Source organism: Balaenoptera physalus, assembly GCF_965194825.1.
Source record: "Balaenoptera physalus genome assembly, chromosome: 12".
Taxonomy (NCBI): Eukaryota; Metazoa; Chordata; class Mammalia; order Artiodactyla; family Balaenopteridae; genus Balaenoptera; species Balaenoptera physalus.
In genome coordinates, this window is record NC_138897.1 from 10,612,757 (window position 1) to 10,637,093 (window position 24,337).

At 31.1% G+C, this 24,337-nt stretch overlaps 1 protein-coding gene and 2 long non-coding RNA genes across 10 annotated transcripts in view; 2 read left to right on the forward strand and 1 right to left on the reverse strand.

Moving 5' to 3' along the window:
* LOC309639119 overlaps positions 1-24,337 on the reverse strand; it is a 1,037,414-nt gene that overhangs the window by 856,834 nt on the left and 156,243 nt on the right. The window lies entirely within an intron of this gene.
* Positions 1-24,337, forward strand: part of LOC309639132 — a 932,641-nt gene that overhangs the window by 436,234 nt on the left and 472,070 nt on the right. The window lies entirely within an intron of this gene.
* The window catches only part of CDH19 (cadherin 19), a 277,276-nt gene that overhangs the window by 191,239 nt on the left and 61,700 nt on the right, over positions 1-24,337 (forward strand). Inside the window, exon 2 of one of the 8 annotated variants that reach the window (XM_082415895.1) lies at positions 6,963-7,014. The exons of 6 other annotated variants lie outside the window; for them this stretch is intronic. The gene's annotated coding sequence lies outside the window, so the exon portion shown is untranslated. Of the gene's footprint in view, positions 1-4,534; positions 7,015-24,337 lie in introns of those variants that run through there. One more of the 8 variants, XM_082415893.1, reaches the window with a different exon arrangement.

Below are 24,337 nucleotides of genomic sequence, written 5' to 3' on the forward strand. Positions count from 1 at the left end.
TTCACACAATTTGTAGAAGTCTTAAAGCATATATTACCTAAGTATATATATATATATATATTTTTTTTTTTTTTTTGAGATACGAATGTGTACTTTTTTTCTCATTTTATGTCCCTATTCAAAAATTTTTTTTTAAAGGAAAGCCCTTTAATTAATTAATTTATTTATTTTTTATTTTTAGCTGTGTTGGGTCTTCGTTTCTGTGCGAGGGCTTCCTCTAGTTGTGGCAAGTGGGGGCCACTCTTCATCGCGGTGCACGGGCCTCTCATTATCGCCGCCTCTCTTGTTGGGAGCACAGGCTCCAGACGCGCAGGCTCAGTAGTTGTGGTTCACGGGCCTAGTTGCTCCGCGGCATGTGGGATCTTCCCAGACCAGGGCTCGAACCCGTGTCCCCTGCATTAGCAGGCAGATTCTCAACCACTGCGCTACCAGGGAAGCCCCCTAAGTATATTTTTTGTTTTATTTTGTTTCCCCCTTTGAAATATTTCTAAGGTACTTATCTCCAGGAAATTTTAAAAAATAATTCAATTAAATTATCATAAGTTGAAGATGTTTTAAAATGATGTGCACAAATTCCTCCCATGCATTCTTAAGAAACCTGACCCATCTTTTGGAAATATGTCATAATGTAGTACATATAATTTGATAAATAATAATCAGTAACTAAATATAAATTGGTAGTAAATTTTTTGCCAGTCATGCTCTTAACATGTACCCTTTAAATATTATGTTATATTTAAAGTGTTATAGTATAGTATTTAACATGTTATTGAGTACTAATGCAATAGGAATAAATGTATTACACAGTTTAAAAGAACATATTGATCTTTTCATATACCTTTATTTAGATTGGGATTTATTGCTACTGAGCTAATATTTGAGAAGAATGCTGATGAATATGGGAAAATGGAACTTTTTTATTTTGTTGTCATGATGACTTTCTTTGATAACCATGATCTTCGAATACCTGTATCTTTGCTTTGGCATAACAGATGAAGGATGAAGCATAAACAAATAGGGAACTTAATAAAGCTTATGAATCCTTTCTTTCTTGCCGTGCTGGTGACAGCTCACAAATTTGAGAAATGAATGAGCTACTTTTTCCATAGTGACCAGAAACGTTTGACCCTTTTTTTAAAGACCTATACCACTAGAGAGTTTTGTTGCCACCACTCAATTAAAAGGATTCAGCTAAAATGCTCTAAAACCCACCTTTTCACAACTTACAGCAAATCAATTTCTTTTTGAAATGTTGCATGCCCTCTTGAATATTCTGATGTGATTCAGTAAGACAATTCTTGTCTCACATTAAAAACGCCTCTAGAATTAGTAAAGTAGAAATGTTTTTGTCAGAAATTTGTCACATTAATTAGTACTCAATAAAAGACATTCAGAATCATCAAAAAATGTCTTAAAGCAAAACATAATTTTTCAGGGACTCTGCTTTGGCATATGAAGTCAAGTTTGAAATGTTATTATAGAACAGTGACTTACCAACATACAATATCAGTACATTTACATTTTATCTGTTCCTTCCTTCTAAGAACTTACATGATAAATGAATTTTGTAAATTAGCAGGATAATATATTAAAGTGGGAGTAATTTTGGCACATTAGTTATGGCTAAAAATAACCTAGGTAATTTTCTCTAAGTGCAAAATTTAGAAATGTCGTTCCTGTGGAAATGAGAAAATTATATATAAATCATGGGAACGGAAAATGCCACCATTTTTCTGCCTTTAAATTGGATTAAAGCTAAATTGTTTTTGAGAGTTTGCCATCTTTTATTTTTAAAAATCTCAATTGGAGTATCTATGACCTCCTTTTATAAAAATTTTATTTTATTGAAGTATAGTTGATTTACAATGTTGCATTAATTTCTACTGTACAGCAAAGTGATTCACTCTTTTTCATATTATTTTCCTTTATGGTTTATCACAGGATATTGAATATAGTTCTCTGTGCTATACAGTAGGACCTTGTTGTTTAGCCATTCTCTATATAATAGTTTGCATCTGCTAATCCCAAATTCCCAATCCATCCCTCCCCCACCAATCCTCCCCCTTGGCAACAAGTCTGCTCTCTATATCTTTGAGTCTGTTGCTGTTTTGTAGATAAGTTCATTTGTGTCATATTTTAGATGCCACATATAAGTGATATCATATGGTATTTGTATGACCTCCTTTGATAAAGAGATAATACCACCAAATTCAGACACAGATATAAAATATAACTAGAACACTAAAAAAGATAAAAAGAAAAAATAGGGATGAATCTTCTGTTTGAAATTTTAATGGTATTTTTTGTCATTAAGCAAATACTTCTTGACAGTTCTTGGAGTTGCTCTTGAATTAGTAAAGCAAAATATGACTCTTTCCCCAAAGTGTTAGATGAAAAATAAAAGGGCCACACTGTAATTTTTTAATTGGATGTAAATCCCCTTCTTCTAATTTGGACTTTTGTCTTGGGGCTTTTTAAAACATTGGTTTCTCTTTGGTTATTTTCTGTCCTTAACCAGTGTCTACTGACTATGCCAATTCTATAGGCATATCAGAATTTGACTCCAAAGTTATTGGTTAATAATAAATAAGCATATGTGTTTCTATACATGCATACACATATATACATATACACACATATGTGTGTCTATATATTTATCTATGGTCAAGTTTTAAATTTACATATATACTCATTTAATAATTTTAAGCCCACACAAATTATTTGTTAAAATACTGTGCCATGTTAGAGTGTAGATTTAATAAAGTCACTTATATGAAATTTAAACTGTTTTTTTAAATTAAAGTATAGTTTCTGTGCAATATTACATAAGTTACAGGTGTACAATATAGCGATTCACAACTTTTAAAGGTTATACTCCATTTATAGTTATTATAAAATATTGGCTATATTCTCCATGTTGTACAATATATCCTTAGAGCTTATTTTATGCCTAACAGTTTTTACCTTTTAATCTCCAGCCCCTATATTTCCCTCCCCCCTTCCCTCTCCCCAGTGGTAACTACTAGTTTGTTCTCTATATCTGCGAGTCTGCTTCTTTTTTGTTAATTTCACTAGTTGTGTATATTTTTTAGGTTTCACATATAAGTGATATCATACAGTAATTGTTTTTCTCTGCCTGACTTATTTCACTTAGCATAATGTGCTCCAAGTCCATCCATGTTGCTGCAAATTTAAATTGTTTTAAAGGTATGAAACAGTGCTGTCATTGTGTGTGTATACACGTGTGCATATATGTATATTACATATATACATAGGAATTTTTTAAACCAACGTTTAAAACACACAGTTCTTAACTCATAAGAATAATCTTCATGAGGTATGTGACACTGTATTTTAATGATACCACTAAGCTTTTGTTTTGTAGGGAAAAAAGGACAAGCAATACATGTTTAAGGCTATATGTATATAAGTTAAATATTACAAATCTTAGTAAGATATTAATTAGCTTCTTTCTACATATTACAAAACAAAATAATTATAAGGGTTGCCAGATTTTTTTAAAAATTAGGTAAGGAGTTATTTCATGTGAGAACATCATCCCTTTCCACAGAATATATGAACTCTCCCTACCCGTTGACAAGTTGGAGTGTCTCATATTCCACATAACTTAAAGTTTTAGGAAAAACAGAGACATTTATTCCCTCAATAATTCAGTCATTCAGCTTCTACATTAAGATTATACTGAATGAGGGACTTCCCTGGAGGTCCAGTGGTTAAGACTGTGCCTTCCAATGCAGGGGGTGTGGGTTCAATCCCTGGTTGGGGAGCTAAGATCCCACATGTCTTGCAGCCAAAAAACCAAAACAGAAGCAATATTGTAACAAATTCAATAAAGACTTTAAAAATAGTCCACATAAAAAAAATCTTAAAAAAAATAAAGTTATACTGAATGCTTCTACATTAAGCACTAAAAGAAAGCGTCTTTATTCTCCCTGGTATCAACTACAAAGGAATAAAAAATTTAAGTAAGATATCCTATCTTGCTTTTTAACTCAATTTTGTGTCTCAAATGAGCTATATTCATGATGATTTTCCTTCCTTAAGTCTATGTATTTTTAACCCATCCCATCTCTTGGAGGTACATTTACTGTTTTATATATTTTAAAACATCTATTACTTATCTCGAAGGAGTGTTTGTTTTAAAATATTTTGTACTAAAATAGTGATATATTCTCACTTCCTTTAAAAACATGTCCTTTGAAATGTACGTTCCATATTAGGACCCCAAATTTCTTATTAATCCAACTTTTTGTGAGTAAATACTGTAATAGTAAGCTCTTTATAAACTTTTTTTTTTCAGTTTTGAAGTTGATTTGAGTAAGTATTAACTTAACACATGGAATATTCTGAGAGATTATTTGAAGTTCCTGAATTTATTTTTTAACTCTAAAGTCATAGCGAAGCATAGAGAAACAGTGGTAATTACATTATTATTATTTACTTATCATTCTTAATAATATTATTAAGAATTATATTATCTATATTATATATATATACAATATATAATTGTATTATCATTCTTAATAATAAACAGAATTTATTGAGTGGTTACTTTGGTGCTTGGTTTATTTTTTTCTTTGCAGCATCTTTGCTTATTGTTGCTCATTTAATTGTCCTACAAATGGGCTCTCAAACACTGTAATTTCTATCTTTAAAAAATTCTTTATTAACTCTAAGCCCCCTAGGGCAGAGACATATCTCTGCTTTCCCTCTATTTGCAACTACTCTGAGAGACACATCTACTCTTGGGACTCAATTCTTGACCTTTAGTCACTCTTCAATCCACTCTTTTCTAATTCTTGAGAATCACTTGTAAAACTTCTCTTGAGCTATTCATGAAGATGCACCAGTTTTTGTTTTTAATTAATGAATGGTATAAGAAACAAAATCTGGACACTTAGGGTGCATATTAGTGCTGGTGATAGGTAAATTTTTGCTGATACTGTTATGGTCTCTTTTAGTGGCACTTTAGGAAAGATATCTATTTTTCATGCTCATTTGTTCATACTGATTTTTCTAATTAAATACAACTCACCAGCAAACTCTACTTTCCTGATAGCATATAGTTTTTCTACTACAAAACTATGCACTGTCATTGTCATAATTCTGTCCAACCTCTTTAAACATTTGACTGAGTGTAGATGTCAAAAATTACTCAACTAGTTTCAACAATTAGGTTTCCAAATTTTTTACACAATAAACAAATGCATTGCACCAGAATTTTCTAAATGTCAGTTTATTCCTGTAGGATAGAGTTTCAGGCCTGAGTTTAGTAGATTAAATGGTCTGAAATCTTTAACACTCCTGAAAGATATTTTCTAATTTCAAAATATCATTCCAATTTATTTTGCTGGTATGAGAAGCAACTAATAATAAGAAATTGTGGATTAGGAATTTAGAGGTTGTAAGAGATTAGTGCATATCTCTGAAAGACTTAAGAGGTAGAATTGACCATAGATGAAGCCTGAATATATATGAGAGGTAAAGTGAAGAAAACATTAAAGGAGAATTTTTATTCAACTGAGAGTTTCTGAGTGGAACCTGGTTTCACTCAGTGAAAGAAACAACATAGTGATGATGTGGAATGGGGGATAAAAGATAATTATTTCTGTGTGAGACATGGACATTGAAATGCCTCTTGGAAAATAGGTTTGTAGATCAGGAAAGTGATATATATGGACTATTGAGACTGCTTTGTGATGCTTCAGGATATAAATATTAATTGAAGCTGTAAAACCAGGAGATAAACATGAATCGAATGAACAAAATATTCCTTAAGAATGGAACTCCATAATTTAAGAAATAGGACAGTAAAATGAAATAGAGATTCCTCAGACAAAAGAGAACCACAAACATGTATGGAGTTTTGCAAACCAAAAAAGGGAGATTTTTGAAAAGGATGTGTGGTTATGGTGCAGGCAACAATGTGCCATGCCACTGTGAAGTTAATTTAAAAAAAATAAATAAAAGTATTTATTAAATGTATAGAAAGAAATAAAGGGGATCCCTTTTGACCTCAATGGATTGGTTGCACTGTACAGTAGTACTGGTGGAAAAAGCCAGACTGCATTTTTCTGTAGACTGAATGAGAGACCGTGAAGACAGTAGATGGACATTTATCCTGTAATAGTATTTCCCCTCCATTTTCTTTGAGATTTACTTGTGGATGCTGTGCCTTTTGAATTAACCCTCTAATTTCCTGATCTTTTCTATCTAAGTTTCTAGATCTATGCATTGTTATTCTACTTCCTAAGAGATTTTCTCAAATTTATCTTTTAACCACCCTCCACCTTTTAAAAAACTAGTCATTAAATTGGACTTCACTAGATTTTTTTTGGCAATGACTCAGGTGATTGATTTAGATATCCCCAACTATCATTACAGCTTTGTACTTGAGGATATATGTTTCTTTATTAAACAAAGTTGATAGGCAAGTAGATAGATTTCAGTTTACAAGTTCATGGAATCAACTTTCCTAAATCTATATTTAGATGTGACAATGGCACTATAAGGTGATGGTTTTAGCCTTCTGATTCTATCTCTAAAGTGTCTTAGGTCTTGTCACTATTTATAGTACGTTTCTACTTCAAAACCTGACTTTTCACATAATAGAAACTGCATACATTAGCTTTGGGTGTATAAACGTGAAATCATTTGTATACAGTCTGCAGCAAATATTTCCTATTTTTTGTTGCCCCATCTTGAAAGGAGTTCTTTCCTCTATGATTTAAACAACATTAATGTTGACAGTTACTCCTTTGATTTTTTATTCCTGTGGTAATGGGGACTTACTAGTGATTCTCTTATGCACCCTAAGGATGGATTAACTAGAGGGTTACAAAGAAGTCTGTGATGTTACAAAGAGGGTTACAAAGAAATCTATTATGCCATGTTTATGGCATAATAATAACTACTTTTATTGCACATTTAATATGTTCCAGATGCAGTTCCAGTTCTTTTTAAATGACTTATCTCAACATACATAGAAGTCAGGTGTGTTATCTCATTTTGCAATTGGAGAAACTCAATCTGAGAGTGTTTAAGCACCCTGATTAGTACCATGCAACTCTTGTATCTATATATGTACAAATCTTCACATTTTATACAGATTTTCCTTAATAGTTAGCATTAATTTAATATTAAATGAAGACTTAAATAAGTAATATAATTAAGAAAAAGAACCAGATGGATATTATATGGTTTATTTGATTTAATTCTTTACTTCATGTCATACCTTTATCTACTATTATGTATTCTGAACCTTTATTATTTATAATAACCATCCATTCTAGATATAATTTGGCAACCAGAAAGTTACTACTACATTATCAGGGCTTTACGGTAAAAGTCAGTCTGAGAACTAGAGCAGATTATTCTCTTGAAGAGAAGGGAAGCAGGATAAAGTGGGGGCTGTGGATTTGGAACATCCAACATGGCCATGTGGTGCTCCTCTACCTTGCAGAACAGTCTCCAAATGGGTGTTTATGTAACATAGGGCATACACAAGACCATCAACGGAGCTGTGGGAAAATATAAGAAATTCTATTTGTATTGATGTTATATCTCATTCTCTTGCATTTCAATTTTCAGTATGATTTATAAAATATCTATATAGTGGTAAAAGTTGTAGAAGTAAATGATTAGTATATAAATATACAACAAATATTGGAGTCCACCTTCAGCATTTTTTTCTGATAGGAGTATAAAATATGAAAGTTCAGAAACCACTGCTCTAAAAATAAACCTTGGCCAATATCTGCACACATATTTCATTTCCAAAATAGCATCCATATTCCAGAATCCTGCAACCACATTGGTTAAATGTACCCACTCAGAAAGAAACAAGCTCTCTGGATTTAACGCCAATCCCACCAATTATTACATGGCTAAGCAAAGCTAGTTAACCTACCTATGTTCATTGTCTGCATTTATAGAATAGCAACATTAAAAGAAAATATACCATAGAATTGTTGTAAGACAAATTAATTAAAAAATGGCATACTCTTTGTATAGTTATAATCATGGAGTAAGCCCTCAATACTTGTTAGACAAGATGATGATGATGATGATGATGGTGATGATAATGATAATGATAATGATGATGGTAGTGTCCTCAGACTATTTGCCTTAGAATCACCTATAGTGCTTGTTAAAAATACCTAACTGGTGAATCAGAAGCTATGGAGTGGAAAATCTACAATTTATCCAGAGTAGAATAAGATGTGTAAATCATTTCCCACAAATAGAGGGATGGAACTAACCAAGTTACTGTTTACTTTATACATTTAAGGATCAAGGGATTCTCTTCATACATAGTAAAAATTTTAAAGTAGAAAAAATGTAATCAGCTCCAACATAAAATAATAACAATATTGTCACGTGTTCAGAGTTTAAACTAATAATTATTACTACTATTGTCAGAAATGTGTTTTTGCTGAAATGCTTTTAATATTTCACCCAGTTCCTCTGAATCTGATACTATATGATTCTGTGATACTATTTTATGAATTTTAAAATTTTACATTGATTCTATACACACACACATACACACACAGACATACACACACAAGCAAAATACAGGGTATATGACTTTAAACTTTTTTTTCATTCACTATGATTTGGGTCTTTAAAAAATCATTTTTATATTATGCCTTTTTCAATAACAGAATCATATTTTCCACACCATTTAGCAGTGGTGCTTACTAAGTATTGCTTTTGATGGTAGAATAAATTTATAGATATTGTAGTTGTAAAGAAGATGTACTGAAAACAATTGATAATTGGAGAAAGGAACACTTTTTGGATATATTTGACTAGGCTTTATTGAGCTACTAATACAACATCAGCAAAAATTGTCAAATAGAGTACAACTGTGTCTTTATTTACAATACTATAATAAGAAGTGGCTAAAAAGATTTTCAACAAGTGAAAACCAAAATAATATCTTTATAATGGAAATTGAGGACAAAATAAATAACTATAACAAATTCTTCAGAGAGTAGAATATATTGTTCATAAGAAGAAAAATATTTTTTTCCTTTGTCTTGTCTTTATAGTAATATATATGTTCAATTCGACAGATATTATTTATGTGATGAAAATAATTAACTGATAATGTTTTATAATCATGCAAAACAATGTTTTAGGTGAAAAATGCCTAAAACAATAACTTTGCATGATTCTAAGATTGTGGAATTTTTGGCTCAAAATATATGTTAACTGACGGTTTTGTAAAACTGCTATGATTTATTTCATGGTTCATGAAATCTTCAAAAGTGTACCTTATTCATCAATTGTTGTTTAAAATTTTTACTTTTCTAAATTTGTCTTTTAGTTTTTCTTAGCATTGAAAATCATTCTTTGTTAGTTATATACTATCTGAAAGCTGTGAATTCATTAAGATTAGATAATAAAGGAAACCTGGAATATATGTTATATTTTCTAATCAATATTTCAGTGGTTTATCTGCATGAATTACACTTTAGTTTTCACCCTGTATAAATTCCATACACACACACACACACACACACACACACACACAGACAGCTGGAGCCTGGAAATAAACACAATGTTCTATTTGTTTAGACACAATTTGTGTGTGTGTGTGCATAATGCAACTTTGATTAGTTCTAGTCATAAAAATGAAAAATCAATTAAAGCCAATGAATTGTAAAGAGAGTGTCTACTTGGGACCAATTAACAAGTCCACTCTCAAACAACCTAAGATAGTGATCCAAATCACGAGATTTCCTCAATTTATATAGATAAGATATTCCAATACCCAACCAGGACTGTCTAGAGAAGAAATAGTAGAATAATTTTGCATATGATATTACCTGGAAAATATCATATGCTATATATCCTATATGTTATATATATTTTAATGTATATTCTATATAAAATATTTATACTACCTACACTACAACATATTGTCATGTATAATATTTTATATAATACATATTTACATTACATATTGCTTTCTATATATAGTATATATAGACATATATATACAAAGTTGTTTGCATATATTAGCGATGCAAGAATGCCTCAATATTACTGAATCTATTTATTCTGCGAATTATCAAATCAGACTAAAAGAAAGAAACCATGTGGTAATCTCAATTCATAATCTCAATTTTAAAAAGATGCATATTCATAACAAAATTTCTTTGAAAAGTAGAAATGGAAAGTAACTTATTTAGCCTACTAAGATATATATAACAAACTCGACAATATATAGCCACTTAATGTTTAAGCACTAACAGCTTTCCCATGTGAAGATGGGGAAAAAAGTGAGAATTTTGGAATTTTGTGTCTGTGTGTACGCATGCATGTTACATACTTTTAAATTATTTGTTATTTGGCATTGTTGAAATAGATGAGCCTTTGTCTGCTGCCCATTGCATCCTGTGTGGCCCTAATTTTTTAAATTTTCCTCTCCTGCACTCAACTTAAGCATGTGGTTACAGGCTCTGGGATTGAAATTGGAAGTGGAAATCTATAGGACTGAACATACAAGTGTCCATTCATAATAATTCTACTCATTCTTCTTGAACCAAATAAGCTGAATTGAATCCATCAGTAAGGTAATCATTAGGAGGTTATGATTCAGGAGTTGGGTTAGTGCTCAGAGGAAGTGTGGTTAGAAAGGAAGAAATAGAATTATTATTACTCATACTGAATAAAAGAACAATTAAAACTAATAGGAGAGTTCAAAAACTATGCTAGATTCAAAAGAAGAAAAATATCATCAGTCAAAAAAGTTTAAATGTTAAATTGGTGTAATCTAAATGGCAAAAGAAACTCTAAAGTATTAAGGAATGACTATCATATAAATGGTCAAAGTCGTAATGGAAAAATATAAAAGAAAAACCATATTGAAATATTTTTAAAAACCTGAATAAATGATGAGATGCTTAAAAATGGAGAAAATATTCAACATGGTAAAGATAGAGACAAACTTTTCCTTAATGAATCTATAAAATCAAGGAAATTTCAACCACATATTCAGATTTTTTCATATAACTTTAGAAGCTAATTTTAAAATGTATACAAAATGCTAAAGAACCATTTGAAGAAAAAAATACTAGTACTAGTAGATCTAGATAGATATAATATAGTAATACATATAAATATAATATTTAAAACAGTGTCATTAGTCTACACAGAAAAGAGAGCCTTTAACTTAGTCCATAACAAATGTGACATTATAAATTTATTAGGAAATTATGGGTTATCCAAAATAATCTTCTGAGAATTACCATTTATATGATCAAAGGTAAAGTTGATTCCTTAACTCAAATAAAACAGAAATAAAAATTTCCATGTGAATTAATGAAAAGTACTAAGTGTGAGACACAAAATAGGAAATTTTTTCAGAAACATAGAGTAGAAAATGTTTACAATGTTTGAGTAGGAAAGGATTTCTTTAAAATAGCATAGAAATGAAAGGCTGATAATTTAGACTCTTTTAAAAATTCTAAAATTTTCTGCATGAGAAAAGGCACCATAAAGAAAGTGAAAAACATCCCTAAACTGGAAGAAATTTTAAATGTATGTGCCTAACCAGCAATTAAAAAAATTTTTTTAGGTTCTGTAAATAATGCCTAAAAATCAGTTAGAAAAAGACAAGCAATTAAAAATTAGCAAAAATAAATGAGGTCGGGACTTCCCTGCTGGTGCAGTGGTTAAGAATCCACCTGCCAAAGCAGGGGACACAGGCTCAAGGCCTGGTCTGGGAAGATCCCACATGCTGCGGAGCAACTAAGCCCTTGCGCCACAACTACCGAGCCTGCGCTCTAGAGCCCGCGAGCCACAACTACTGAACCCTCGTGCCACAACTACTGAAGCCCGTGTGCCTAGAGCCCGTGCTCCAGAACAAGAGAAGCCACCGCAGTGAGAAGCACGCACACCACAACAAAGAGTAACCCCAGCTCGCCGCAACTAGAGAAAGCCCACGTGCAGCAACGAAGACCCAACACAGCCGAAAATAAATTTTAAAAATAAATAAATAAATAAATAAATAAATAAATAAATAAATAAATAAATGAGGTCATTCACAGAGGGAAAAAAAGGACTTAATGATTATTATGAAAAAAATGTTTAGTTTCACTAATTAGGGATATAGAAATTAAATTTTAAAATCATAACATTTAACTTCCTAATTCACGTGTTAACAAAATTCCATGATATTTATAATTACATATCAATAATGACATTGGCAAACTAGAACACTTAGACATTACTAGCTGAAATAGAGCTACACATAATTGGGAAATGCATTTGAAAATACCTGGTGGATAAAAATTTAAAATGACCTTATAATTCATAAGTTTAACTTCTTGGTGTTTTTTTCTGGAGAAATTCACGAACATGGATGCAATGTAACAGGTACAAAGCATTTTATTAAACACTGATGGTAAATGAATGAAGAGAAAACAACTCACAGCTCCCTCAGTATGCAATGGATATATAATTGAGATTTCTTCATATATCAGTATAATCCAAATCAGTTGAAATTAATGGACTAGGTCTACATATATCAATATAGATAGGTCTAAGTCATTGATTAAATATTCAGTAGCAAAGCTCTACATAATATATTATTCATGCATATTTTTGAACGCTGAATATATTTTATTTGTAAACATCTATAGAGTAAGTTTTTTTTAATCTATAGAAATAAATCTCTTCATATTCAAGATAATAGTTATCATTTTGATGGAAAGGGAGGAAGATACATGTGGTTTGAAGATTCAGGAATATCTATGATTTTTTAACTATTTAAAATAACAAAATATAATAAAAGGTTAATATTTGAAAAGTTTTATAACACTCAGTGTGCTTAAGTAAAAATACTTATCAAAGTAGACTAATAAGTAATCACTGCATTTTGGATGGAATTCCAATTGTTTTTAACATGTTTCTGTGTGTGTATATTTATATATATAAAATGTTTAATTACATATAAGCACTTTAATTACATATAAACATTATATATAACATAATAAATTATATACACATTTTTTTCAACAATAAAACAAAATATATACATTGTTTCAGTGTGTGTGTGTGTATAACAGATTGTTCATATTGATTGAGTGTTGGGACTTGATATAAAATATATATTTGAGAATAGTTCATGTATTTGTGCACTTGCTTTTTGAAAATTTTAGACCTGCCACTACTATTTTATGTATGTGTGAATGTAGACTTAACCTTTAGATGTATATTTCTTTTGGTATATACTACTCTCAATTACCTTTCATCTTTGTAATCATACATAAAGTAAAATCAATAGTAAAGCATTTCTTTATTTACAGTAAAAATTTAACATCTACTTTTCTTTATTCCAACTATTAAGTGCTGTTGTTTTAAATGTTAAATAACACTACAGACTAAAAACAGCTAACATAAAAATATTTTATGCTTGCCACCTCAAGTCATGGGAATGCTACCAGATTGAATGTCTATCTATCTATATTCAAGCATAACTCCAAACAAAAAAATTAATACCTTAACTAATTACCTGAGAAAGAAAAGAAATAGGTTATACCCCTCAGAGGGGGGGGGGAAAGGATTAAAATCAGTTATTTTCCAGGAAATTCATTATCCCAGCTAACCTTAATTTTAAAAGTTGTTCATTATAACTCTGATGAAATGACGATTACTTTCAAGTTTTTATTTTTAGTGTTGTATCCAAAACTGATTTTAGTATTTCATAGATTGTTGACATGCATGTAAAATATCCTGGCATTAAATGCTTGAGAAATGTACCCAAAATTGAATGTACCCAACAAATGGGGAAATCACAAAGAAAAATAAAACTCAAGATAAAAGATTTTAACCATTTACTTTAAAAATACTGCAAAAAAAAAAAAATACTGCAGCAATGGCAGAAGAAATAATTCAGTACCTAATATTGTGGAGAAAATATCCCAGAAAAATCAGGACTGGATTGAACTAGAGAAACCAAGACTTGACATATACACAAGAAAAAGTTAACTGAATTATACAGGCTACGGAGATTTGTAGCCTATTAACCTATGCTTCATATCTTAACTTGAAAACACTTAACTTGGGCAGCTGTTTGAAATAATGTTTTTGAAGTTAATATGCAAATGTACTTGTCCTTGGGCACATCATATTTCTCCCCAGCTCTGACCCTATTCGACTTCTTGTATTCTTTCAGGTTAGGCATTTTTATCTCTTCTATTACTCTGACAAGTCTTTATTCCAGCTATTATCTATAGCTGGGCTTTGTGATCCCCTTTCTCTCATTAGTTTATATAAGCTCACTTTGATCTTTCTTCTTTTTTTAAGTGGAAGTTAATAATTAGTATCTCCTTGAATTAGAAGGAAGATTAACAGGAAAATACATGGAGGACCTACTATGGTGTCAAGAATAAATTTGGTGGTTTTATCAGGGTGCTAAGCTATGAACCAAGTTCGCAGCAATCTCATACCACAAACACTTAAGAGTCAGTGGGGATGCAGTCCCTCAGTGACTCAAGCTTGATTGAGACTCCACCATCTCATAACTACAGCATCTGGTTGCCTAAAAAAAGAAAGATAAAGACAAAAGAATTATTCACAGGTCTTTTACTGCTTCTGTTCTGAAAAAATAGGCCTATAACTTTTACTTATATTTCATTAGCAAAATTAATCTCATAACCCTGCCCAGTTGTAGTAGGGTTATTGGTAAACCATGCTATGTCTTACCACAGTGGTCGAAGGATTTTAGTTCCTTTTTTACTCTCTTATTTCATATCCCAGTCACGGTCATTTCAGTTTACTAATCATCCAGAAGTTAGAGATAGTTAATGAAATCCTACAGAATTAAAGCTAGGCTTTTCTTAGAGCAGTGGGGTGGAAGGGAAGATACCATGATAACAATTACAGGTTTTGCTGAGTCTGGAATCACCAAGTGCCCACTTGGAATCTTTGCCTGTAATTTTTGCAGGTATCTCAACCTCAGTATTTCCAAACCTACCTTTGACATCCCCTACACAGGAAATCTCTCTTGAAATCCCATTAGCCATAAAGTTTTGTCAATTCCGTTTCCATATTATTCATTGCTGCTCTTACTCATATTATCCCTTTCTGGGTACCATAATTAATCTGAGTGCTGGGATGCAGTGGAACCTTCAAGTGGGCAATAAACTGTCACAATAGATGGGAGAAACAGAACAACCATTTCAAAGTCCTGGAATTGCAGATGCTTTTTTAGCCCTGATTAGAAAATTCAAATTATTTCATTGAAAACTAACATCATATTAACTAATGTTTAAAATAAAAATAAGTGCAAATGAAATATGAAGGTAGACATTGAGATGGGAAATGTAGGTGATACAGAGTCCCCAAGATATTTCAGCTAGAACGGTTCGAGAACTTAACATTTTTCTATTGTTAATATCCTTGCTTCTGCATTTAAGTAAGTAGAGAAGGTTTTAAATAGATTCACACAAATATAGAGTACCTCTTTTTGAAATGAATGTAGAGGCAGGGTCTACAACATAAAAAAAGTAAACTTCAAGGTGCAGTCGATAACCTTCCCCCAACCACCTATGTTACTACTCTATAAAGAATTATAAAGATGCTTATGGAATAAGGGGGACTGTTAAGAGGCATTCATTTTCTTTTCTTTCACAAATAATTAGTCAAATTAAAATAGAAAAAGGAAAATAATCTCTAACTACTTCCTCTGTGATAATATTACCACTCACAGCCCCAAGAACCTCATTTTACTATTAGTTTCACACTGAGGTTTTATAAAATTTGCTTTCTTCAAACATTGAGATCCCAATATAAGAAGTTAGACATGCTTCTTTAAATTGATAAAGAGAAACATTTTATCTTATTTTTTAAGTAGTATTTTAGAAACCATGATTTTCAGAATTTTTTTTTTTTGAGCTTTGGAACTTCCTGATCATTGCAAAATGTGTCTTTTGATATATTATTTTGGCCAAGCCTACTCAATGGTTTTCTGAAGACAAAGACATTATATTAATTGCCATCTGCTTTTCTCTATGAGAAGCTGGCTTAGTTGAGCCTAGTTTCAGCCTTCCACAAGCCTTTCAGAATACATTACATTTTTATAAGTTTTCACAGATGGAATAATTATCTGTATGTAACCAAGAAGAGGTCATAGAAAAGACAGTTTCTAATTAGATTCAGTTACAAACTGTGTAAGTGCATAGATTATAATATTTTTCATCCCTTAAGTCATAATTAGTCTTCTTTGAAAACATAATTGTTTTGAGTCACACTGGGATCATTTTCAGCCTATATATGTCCATGCAATATCACATATTTCTTCAAGCATGACAATGTTTATTTGTCATAGTCACTTAGCATGCTTGGAAAAAATATAATGACATTCAAATCCTTTGAAAATACATGCAGAACACATACATTAGGGACAATGTATCCTACACTATGTTTGCAATAGTCATATATAAAATTTTTATATGTGCATGAAGTTTGCAGAAATCACAATAGCTGACTACTTCAAAGTTTAGAAATAAAGAAATCATTAGATCTTTACTACCCAGGTATAGGTAATTATTCTTATAGAGCTAGTTTAAAATACTTACATAACACATATAGCACAGGGAACTCTGCTCAATATTATGTAACAACCTAAATGGGAAAATAATTTGAAAAAAATAAATATATGTATAACTGAATCACTTTGCTGTACACCTGAAATTATCACAACATTGTTAATCAACTATACTCCAATATAAAATAAAAAGTTTAAAAAAAATAAAATTTTAATGTCATGGAAAAAAATTTTTTTAAATAAAAAAAATAAATAAAATACATAGCACATACTATGTGTCAGATAATATTCTGGATACATCAACTCATATAATCAAGATAACAACCTGAAGGGATAGGCCCTATTATCATCCTCATTTTTCATGTGACAAAACTGAGGCACCCAGAGGTTAAGCCAATTGCCCAAAGTCACACAGCTATTGGTTGGTAGGGCTGGTCTAGTAATAGTCATCCTTGCCCCACAGGTGGTGCTCTTCAGTCCGTCAAGCAGCCTTTAGAACATTTCATTTCAACATATTTGGGAGAATAACCTCAGTCAGGAAATAGTAAACTCTTGATCTTCATTACGGTGCTACATAACCTTAATCTATGTAAAATAGTTATATAATTCATTATAAAACTCTGTGTATATGTGTATTAATGAAATTAATATTAAAACTAAAAAATAGAAATACATATTAATTTTACTCCATTTATAATTCCTCAATTCACAGATGATTTCTATCTGCATTTGAGGGCATAGTCTTCCAGGCTTTCTTCTCTGAATTTGTCTACACCTCTTGTCAAATTAATGGAATCATTTTCTGTGTATTTAATTTCTTTCTTTCACCTAACAAAGTGTTGCAGCATATTTCTGTTTCATTAAATGACTTTACAGCACAACATTTACAGCAACATAATGGCTGAATAACATTATGTTAACATGAATTTTGAAATTTGTTTTTATTCAATTGTTTCTTTGTCAACTCTGAGAGCAATTTTGTATATCTTCTCCAAATGGTATATAGGGTATTCAGTGATTTTCCAGTGTTTTAAAATTATACAATGATAGAAAAATATAGACAAATACATATGGGTTTACCTCCAGAAATAATATATTAGAATACCTTTTGAAGTGTTAGAATTAAAGCACTGTTTTATATGTCCATGTTAAATATTTTCACAAGAACATTAGAAGAAAAAGATTTCAAAAAAAGAAAGTATTTTCACAGCAGTCACACAAGCAAATAAGTGTGAGAAATAGCCTATGGACATGCAATGGCTAAATTAAAATTAGATTACAAAAATAGTAAAGACATAATTAAGTTCTATACATATTCATTGCATTGGCAACATGTAGTGAGGAATATAGTCCAAAAGGAGTTTAGGCAAATCTTCAGCACAGAAGCATACCAAGATTTAGCCTTGAAATTATAAGAATAAATCATATTTTGGTAGCTTGTGGAAGGGCAATAAAAGGTAGGATACGAGACTTTTAAAAATGAGATTTTGCCAGTGTGTATTTCATCAACTGGAATCTGTCTCTTCTCATTCTAGAATATTTTGCATGGTCAGTCTTGTCAACACATAGCACTCCAAATATGGGGCTCATTAATCCACAGCCCTCCCCACCACTCCAGAACAGAGTTCACAACAGCCAGACCAGGAATGGAACGACTCCATATTTTAGGACACTACACACATAGTGAATGGGGAAGGCTGTAAGTTCAAAGAGGGCTTAGGAGATTCTCATACAGGTGTTCTGACACTATATTGCTTCATGTGTGGCATAGACTTTTAATTCCACAATAAATACTCAAAATGTAAGTCTAATGAGAGTTTATAAATGGGACAAAGAAAAGGTCTTTAACATTCTAGATCTATTAATAAAGAACTAGCACATGGTTAATTATAATTTTTGGTTCAAAAATTGTCTTTCTTCCTTCTCACTTATATCTGCAAGCCATATCCACTCATTTCTTGTTATATTCTTATTAGCAGTTCTGAGAAAGCCATTTAAAAGCCTTTGTTTATAATCACTCTAAGAGACTGCCAAGTTTCCCTTGATTTTTGAGATCACAAATAGGATTAAGTTTCTATATTTATCCCATCCACATTTCCCCAGCTCCAACTTTTATCTCCCCACACACAGCCACCAAATCCATCATTCTGACTTATTCTTTCCCTTTTTTTTTTTGTGACCCCAAGAATCTTTAGAGTAAGAGGGAAAATGATGGTCCAAAAGGAGATAATAGAAAACATTTTATTATGTCTAGTTTCAAGACTGGTCCAAATGTTAAAATGCAATTTATAGATCTTTATTCAACTTCAGTAACGTGAACTATCAGTGACAGATGTCATGCACAGTGTTAGATATCTATGCATTTTCTTTCTTCCATTCAGTAAAGCACAATGTATATTGTACACTCCATGCCCTTAAAATTAGATTTCCATTCCTACCTCTATTTGGTACTATGCAGGTCACTTAAAATTTCTGAATAGACATTTCTTCATATGTGAATGTAAAGTATTACATGAAATATACTTTTCTATACTAAAATCATGTGATTCTACTTGGATATAATATGTTGATGCTTACAGTAATGTTATTCAAATATTATTATAATTATTTTATTATGTAATATTGTGTTAGTATCAATGCCATTTTATTTTTATACATCATGTAGTTTGAAATATACTATACTCTACATTTTATTTAATATTTACAAATATGCCTAGATACTGGCAATGATATGATATCCAAACACACTAACATGAGACAGTGTTAGCACATTTTTTTCATATTGAAATATTATGCAGATTCGTATCCACGTATTCACCTGACTGTAAAATATAACCAAGATTGCAGATGTAGGTCAGAAATGTCACTGGCGATTTCTCTAGGGCCCATTTCAGACATACTAACTGATAACAGTTTTCCTTATTAGCCTGAACTCAGCCCTGAATATTTCTCAGACTGGCACTGCTGACAGCTGTCAACACTCTTCAATCAGAAGTGGACTATTATTTGAAACGTTTTTCCCTTCCCCTGAAATGTATGACCATTATAGAATATTTGGAATATACAAGAGTGTAAACGAAGTCACAATAGTTCATCATTCAGGCATGCTTACTGCCACCGTTTCATTCCTCTATTTTTATATTGAGGTTCAAATGAAAGGGTATTCATATCTGTTTTGTTATGATATAGGAATATGAAATAGTGATAGTTTAACTTTTAAATATTTCAATCATACACTTAAACTGAAAAAAAATAACATATGGTAGAAAAATCACCCAGGTTTAATGAATATTATGATTTGACACCTTTAGATTTCTTTAGAGGGAGGAAAATGTGACACACGCTTCTAAACTTCAAACTTTAAACCAGTTTCTCTTTCTCCTATCATGTTAATTACCATAATAAATTTTGTGTGTTGTTTTTCTTTTCCTAGGCTTATTTTACAAAATCAATTTATGAGAATAGTCTCATATGACATCATCTTACAACTTTGAAACATTTTTATCTTGTATCATATGGTGCCCTAATTTGAACTTTTTTTTAATACATTTTTTCTAGTTACTCCAATTGATATTTGCCTCTAAGTGGACACATTTTTCTAGGTGTAAAGCAATAAAAAAGAAGCTCTTAGTTTATAGATTAAGCTAACTTCTAAATATACTAAATTTGGACAAATTATCTCCACAATGATTGTCCAAATTTTCAACTTCATTAACATTGTGTAGGAGTTCTATTTTCTGTATATTTTCATCAATGGCTGGTACTAAAATATTTAATAATTTTGGTCCATCATAGTGATTTTAAAAATGCAAAATAAATCATTTTTATTTTTGTTGCTGTTGAATATATATATATTTTTTTAAAGATTTATTGATTGATTGATTGATTGATTGCTATGTTGGGTCTTCGTTTCTGTGCTAGGGCTTTCTGTAGTTGCGGCAAGCGGGGGCCACTCTTCATCGCGGTGCGCGGGCCTCTCACGATTGTGGCCTCTCTTGTTGCGGAGCACAGGCTCCAGACGCGCAGGCTCAGTAGTTGTGGCTCACGGGCCTAGTTGGTCCGCGGCATGTGGGATCTTCCCAGACCAGGGCGCGAACCCGTGTCCCCTGCATTAGCAGGCAGATTCTCAACCACTGTGCCACCAGGGAAGCCCCAATATATGTGTTTTAAACACGTGAAGAATAAAAAAATAGCTGTGCAAATACTTATTAGCCAATTTCAAGGATATTAATTACCAGTATGACCACAAAGAAACTTTTATAACTAACAAAATTAGCAATATTTTCTCTTTATCATCTAATAACCAACTTATATTAAATATTACAGATTCATAAAAATGCTAAGATAAAAATAGGCTTATACAAATCAAGATCTAGATAATGTCTCCATTTTACACTTGTTCTTGTGTCTTAAACATCTTTTAATCTACTATAATATCTTCTTTAAAACCCCTCACTTTTTTTCTCAAACTACTGACATGAAGAAACTATATCAGTTTTTTGATAGACAAATGCTATTTAAAATTCATTGTGTATACGATCTCACACATAGTGTGATAAATGCAGACTCAGTGTCAGTATATCTGGAGTAGCTCAAGATTCAGCATTTTTAATAAGATGCTGCTGTTCCACAGATCACAAGGTGGGTAGAAAATCCATAGAAAGGTTAACAATTTTGATTTGTTTGGTTATTTTGGTTTCATTTTTTGGACATATTTTTACTTCTGTAAGACCATCATCACAATCAAGATAATGAAGAATAGCCATCACCCCCAAATTTTCTCTTGTGACCCTTGGTAATACCTTCTTTCTATTCCTCTTCATCTCTATTCTCTCTCAAGAACTTATCTGTTTTCTGTCACTGTAATAGTTTTGAATTTTCTAGAATTATATATAAATGGAAACATGCAATCTGAATTATTTTTTGTCAAGCTTCTTTCACTCAGCATAACTATTGGAGATGTTACTTTGTGCATCAATAGTTCATTTCTTTTTACTACTGAGCATTATTACACCACATGGACATACCACACTTCGTTAATACATTAACTTGTTGGTGGGTATTTGATTTGTATCCAGTTTTGGCTATTATAAATAAAGTTGCTTTAAACATTCTTGTAAACGTCTTTGTATGGACAAATAATTTTATTTCTCTGGGGCAAATATCTGAGAACAGAATGACTGGATCATACGGTCAGTGTATGTTTAAGTTTTTAACAAACTGCGCATCTGTTTTCTACAATGGTTGTGCCGGGTTCCATTCCCACCAGCAGTGCATGAAAAGAAACTATATTCCATTTGGTGCAGCAATCTATAGTCTTAATTATTTTATGTTGATTGATGGTACTTTTAACATTTTTTATACGTCAGTGATTTTTTTTGTCCTATTGGCGTTTCAATAGAGGAGACCAGTGTTACCTACTCCACGATTATAACTGTCTACTTCTCCTTAGCGCTGTTGATATTTGTTTCATGTATTCTAAAGCTCTGGTATTAACTTCAGTCACATAAAACTGTTAGGCCTTTTTGATTAATTTACCTTTTTATCTTTATAAATGCACTTGTTATGTCAGGTAATACTTCTTGTCTTGAGGTCTTGTTTCTGAGATATTAATACAGCATTTCAGCTAACTTACGATTATTATTTTATGGTATATCTTTTCTCATCCTTGTCCTTACAACCTATCTGTGTGTCTATAATTAAATTATTTCTTTAGTACATAGTTGGGTTAAGTTTTTAAATCCAAAACTGAAAAACAGTGCATATTATTTGTTGTGTTTTACTAATCTCTTTTTAATGCAATGATTCATTTGGTTAAATTTGCTATACACTGTTGAGTTCACTTCTTTCCCCTTATTCTCCTGTTTATTATTGTACTAATAAAAGGTAATTTTTAGAATCTTATTTTCCCTTTCTTAGTCACTTAATATGGCCCTTTGTTTGTTTTCAGTGATTGCTCTAGTGATTTTGATGTGCATCCTTCACTTCTCACAGCAGTCTATTTGAATACTTGCTATATCACTTTATCTATAATGTAAGAAGTTGACCACCAGTTAGTTTAATTTCCCACATCCCATTATTTGTGCCATTATATTCTACATGTTATATATCCCATAATATTGTTATTAATTTATAAATAGTAAATTATTTTCAAAATATTAATAAAAACAAAAATAGCCTTTTATATTTATCTATATATTTAATATTGCCTTCTAATTTCATTACTTTATGTTGGTTCATATGTCCTTCATTCTGAAGAGTTTCTACTTAATATTTTTATAGTGCAATTGTGCTATTGATTAATTCTTCTAATTTGCTTTATATTACTCTTGTTTTGAAGGATATGTAATTACATGTTAAAAGTTTTTGTCTCAGAATTTTATGTATGTCATTCTATTGCCATCAGTCTTACATTATTTCTGATGAACATTTAATGGATATTCTTATTATTTCCCTTTTTCCTCTGGTGAGTTTTTAATATTTTCTCTTTATATTTTATTTTTAGTAATTTTACAATAACATGATTTTTGCTTGTTTTGTTTTATTCTTGCTTAGTGTTTGTTGAGTGTCTTTTTGGGTGGAATATTGTTCTGCACATTTGAAAAACCATTGGCCACTATTATTTTCTCTTCTTTCTTTTTGGGACTTCAGTTATATATATATGTTATACTATTTGAGATTGTCCCATAATTATTGAAATTCCCTCTATTTTTAAAAATTATTTTTTCTACTGTTGATGTTATCTTTCTACTTTAATTTGAATCATTTCCATAAAACAATCTTTAAACCAATGACATTTTCTTCTGTAATGTTCAATCTTTTGATAAAACCATTTTGGATTTCAGATATTACATCATTCAATTCTAGGAGTTTCATTTTTTGAGTTTTTCTTTTTCTGCTGTGTTTCATCATATGGTCACTGAAATATTTGATTTAGACAATTGTCATCAATAACTGGTAAAACTTTAAAAGAAAGGGTGACTAGGAAATTCATAATAAATGATTCAAATGACAGTACATGAATCTACTAATGAATCTTAGGAACAAGAACAACAACTTCAGGACAGGAAACAAAATGTGACAAAACTAAGTATTTTGTGCCTCCAGATATCATGGAATATGAAATATACAGCATCAGCTATGAGTATTGTTGACAAATATTTAAAATTGCATCTAATCAAGACTCTACTAATTTAAAGGGAATAAAGAACTATATTAAACCACACTATGGGCATGCAGTCAGAAAAATCCATAATGTGGGAAACTCTATAGGATCAATGACCTTGTTTGTTCAAGACATAAATGGAAAGAAAAATTAAATTTAGAGTCATGAATCTTGTGGATTAACTGAGACTTAACGAATGTCTCAACAAACTGCGTTGTGGACATAGCTGAATCTTGACTCAAAGATGTTCAAAGAATTTTAATTTGAGCATTGGTTGGATATTTGATTATATTGAAGACTTACTCTTAATTTTTAGTATTCAATTTTGATCTTTAAAAAGGTCATATAGCATTTGTGCCCAAGTGTGTTTGTGTGCATGTGTGTGTGTGTAATGAATGGTTAAAATGATAACGACATTTGAAATTTGTTTTAATATCAGGAAATGGATATGTATATAGATTAAACAAGACTGACCATGTTTTGATAATTTTGAACCTAAGTAATGGTATATAGGTGTTCATTATACTATTCTCTCTCTGTTTAGATGTATGAAGATACCATAATATAAAGTTAACATAGATGTTATT